This window comes from Lissotriton helveticus, chromosome 11, assembly GCF_964261635.1.
Source record: "Lissotriton helveticus chromosome 11, aLisHel1.1, whole genome shotgun sequence".
Classification (NCBI taxonomy): Eukaryota; Metazoa; Chordata; class Amphibia; order Caudata; family Salamandridae; genus Lissotriton; species Lissotriton helveticus.
In genome coordinates, this window is record NC_136072.1 from 477534679 (window position 1) to 477538591 (window position 3913).

The 3913-nt window shown below is 48.8% G+C and overlaps 1 pseudogene; it reads right to left on the reverse strand.

The window, feature by feature from the left end:
- Nucleotides 1-1181: 1181 nt before the first annotated feature.
- Nucleotides 1182-2573, reverse strand: LOC144792902 (stanniocalcin-2 pseudogene; annotated as a pseudogene).
- Between the last annotated feature and the right edge of the window lie 1340 nt (nucleotides 2574-3913).

A 3913-nucleotide genomic window follows, 5' to 3' on the forward strand; every position in this document is an offset into this window, starting at 1 on the left:
GATGAATATGGACATCAATGCCTTTACACTTCTGCATCATCAAAACTCCATTTGTTATATATAAGTTCAGATATCAATTATTTTCTCTACTTGCTACTTGTCCCAATATTGAGATTTACTTTCGTCTTTGCACTAAAGGATCTCGATTGTTTTTGTGAACACCAATGATATATATAGTTTTTAACAAGCAATTCCACCTTTCTCTTACAGCCTGATTCATCAAGCTGATTTGCGCTCGCAAAGGGCCAGATTCTGAGAATCTGGCCCTTTGCGAGTGCGATTTTTGCATTTGGGATTCATCATCCCAAATGCAAAAATCACTATTACCGAAATCGCATATTTGCGAGGAATTGTATTTAAGGAATCTCTAATAGAGATTCCTTAAATGCAATTCATCAACCAATTAGAAATAGCGGAATCGCAATATTTGGCCTCAATTTACCACCAAGTCTGACTTGGTGGTAAATTGCGAAAATAGTGTAAAAAGCACTTTAGTGCATTTTTTTCTTTTGCATGTTACACACACACATGTCCTTTGGACATGTGTGTGCGCAACACCTGTTCAAATGTGCATTTAAGGGGTGCTACAGGGTGTCCTTTGGACACCCCTGGCACCCTTAAAATCGCTATCTTATTTGCGAGTAGCAAATTGCTACTCGCAAATAAGGGATACTCCCCATTCATTCCTATGGGCCTTTTGGCCCATAGGGATGAATGGGGAGTTATTCCTTATTTGCGAGTAGCAAATTGTTACTCGCAAATAAGGAATGTGTAGGAATCGCTATTTATTTAGCAATTCCTACATGAATACCGTTTTGCGAGTCCTCAATAGCGATTCGCTATGAATCGCTATTAGGGGCTCGCAAAACGGCCCGTTGATGAATCAGGCCGTTAATCTCCTAAATAGCTTGCAAAATGTGTCGCTAAACAGACCTGACTAGTTTACCGCCATTTAACAATTAATGCAAATTGTTTGTTATGATGTACATGTTATTACTGTAGGTTCAATGAAGTGATTTTTTAAAAAACTAGTTAACAACTTTTATCACGGTCAACAGATAACCGTACTTGTTCATCAAAAATAGCTTTTTTGTATGAACATAACATTCTAAAACTACTTTTTAGAATATCTGTGAATTGGGCGGTGTAGAGGCACCGAATTAGATAGCAATCAAGGGTTTTAATGACTCATGTATATATAAATAATCGCCAGTAAAATGTGTTACATGTGCCTTTGTCCAATATATACTGAATTTGAATACTCTGTGAGTTGATGATCCCAGTCCTATCTAGGGGAAATTATTTTGCTGGAAAAAAGACTGCAAATGGTGGAAATGAAAATATAAAGGATATTAACTGCAATAAGTAACTTAGGTTAATTTGTTAAATAGTTGGGGAGGCAACAGTACTACCATGCACTTCCATACTTTAAGGATGGGAAGGGAAAAATTACTGTGGGATTTGGCACTGCTAGCTGAGTGCGTGGAAAATCTGGACGTAACCATCTCTCGTCAATATGTAATGCACAGCCCAAGAAGGCCAAATATCCCAGAATGCACCATGTATGACAAAACCCTTGTCAATGGTAAATGATTTGGAATGTCCATAGTTACGAAGACCGACTTGGAAGTGACCAGTGTGGTGGGGAGGAGTCAGACATCCTTTCACCTGCGGATATCTGATGACTCTACAAGCTCTTCGGCCTGGTCACCAGTGGCTTGGGGGACTCTAGGAACCTGGCTTCCGGTTCTCACACGGACATTCATTGGTCCCCAGCCGCTCTTGTCTTTATCTCCTCTGACAACTTTGAAGCCCTCCCTCTCCGTCTCCAGTTGGGGGGCTGGCTCCCCTTCTCTGCGAGGAACTCGGAGGACATCCCCAAACTTCTTCTCTGGAGCCAGGGCGATATCTGCATGCCCAGCCGAACTGCAGAAACTCAAGATGCCACAGAGGCTTCCCCAGTTTTGCTCGCATTGGGTTTGGATGCTGTGTGTGATTGCTTCCTTGACGTCATTGCCGCAGGTCAGCAGAATGTTCACAAGGTCTACATAGGGATCGAGGAGCATGAGATATTTGAAGTGGATCATCTCCACAATGACCTGGACGTTCTCCCTGGCGGCGGAGCACAGGTCGTGCTTTTGGTAACACTCGCGCTGAAGCTGCAGCACCATGTCTTTGATGGCGGGGCACTTGCGGCTGATGCAGCTAAACTTGTGCCGCAGCCCGTGAGCCTTGCACTTCAGTGCATCTTTGATGAAGGATTTACCCTGTGCTTTAAATTTCCCAGCGTTGTGCAAGAAGGTCATGCAGATTTCATGAAGGCCTCGTATTTCGCAGGAGTTGTTCTCAAAGCATTCGAAGACTCCACAGCCAACATCTCGGGCGTTGACTAGGCAGTGCTGGATCTCAGCGGTGTTTTGCAGCGAAAGGCGCCCCTTCTGCTGGATGGTCAATTTCTCCCTCTCCAGAGGGGTATCGGGCAAGTCGGTGCCCTCTGTGCCATCTACCAGGTACAGGTCGGCCAGCAGCAGCAGAGCCACGGGGGCTAGGGTGCAGAGCGCCTGGACACGCATGGTGGTGGAGGCGGGAGTGAAGGAGCGGGAGAGTGCACTGGCTGCTCACTCAGAAGGGCTCCAGAGAGGAGCCCTTTATGTCAATGCCCTTTTTCTAAATATTCAAAAAAGACTCCTTCATAAATTTCAGATAATACAAAATGCATCAGTCCGGCTTCTCTTGGAAATTCCTAGATATCCCTCTGTATATGAAGCTCTGGTCAAGCTGCACTGCCCCCGGTGGAAAAGAGAACTGAATTTAAAGCTTTAAGTTTAGCTTTTAAGGCCCAGATTATTGACTGAGAAGATTTTCCTGGTATACTCTGTCAAGAAAACCTAGATCTTCTGCAGACAAGATTTTAGTGGTGCCTAGGAGTAAAGGAGTCTCCTGGGCAGGTAGGAGTTTCATAGACTGAATATCTTGTCTTTCAGAAAATCACATAAAACCAGGCTTTTCTGTAACTAGGATTAGCAAGCCCTCCTCTCAAAGACAACCACAGCATCAAGATGCCTCAGGGTATTTGCTGGACAGGCCTCGTAGCCGGGCCGTTCCCCCCCCCGCACAACAGGGCCCGGACCCCGGCTCTCCCTGAATCACCAGCAAGAGCCACCCCGGCAACCCCCCGAGGTAACCCACAACCCGTCCACAACGGGATTCCAGCTCCTGAACCCTCCCGTACCGGCTGGCCCTGGTCCCAGTCAGCACCATGGCCCCGGCTGGGCAGCCATCTTTGGGCACTACAGCACGAGGCCACGTGGCCTCGACTCGACCCCAACCCTGGGCCTGGCCAGGCCCTGACATCGAGGCACCAACCTCCCCACAGGAGGTAAAGAGACCACTTGGCAGGTCGGCAAAAGAAGGAGGCGTCAACGGCTCTCCTCCGCCAGGTGTCGATCACCCCTGGCCTCCCTGGGGGCTGGCTCCACCCCCCTGCTGGGTGTCGGGACTCCCTGATTCCGGACCTCCCGACCCCCAGGCGCGAGGGTCCGGACATCAAAGGGGACTAGACCTATAACTGGGGCAGCCCCAGACCAGGAAGGCAGTTGTATCCTGGAGTCGAGAGACACAGAGAAGAACTCATCCTTGACGGACTGCTGGTGCTGCCACAGCCCTGCCCTGTGAACCCTTCGTCTAGCCTGCTGGCGCTGCCGCGGCCCTCTGCCTCGTGAAACCATCATCTTGGCCTGCTGGCGCTGCCGCGGCCCTCTGCCTCGTGAAAACCATCATCTTGGCCTGCTGGCGCTGCCGCGGCCCTCTGCAACGTGAACCATCATCGTGGCCTGCTGGCGCTGCCGCGGCCCTCTGCAACGGAAACCATCATCTTGGCCTGCTGGCGCTGCCGCGGCCCTCTGCAACGTGA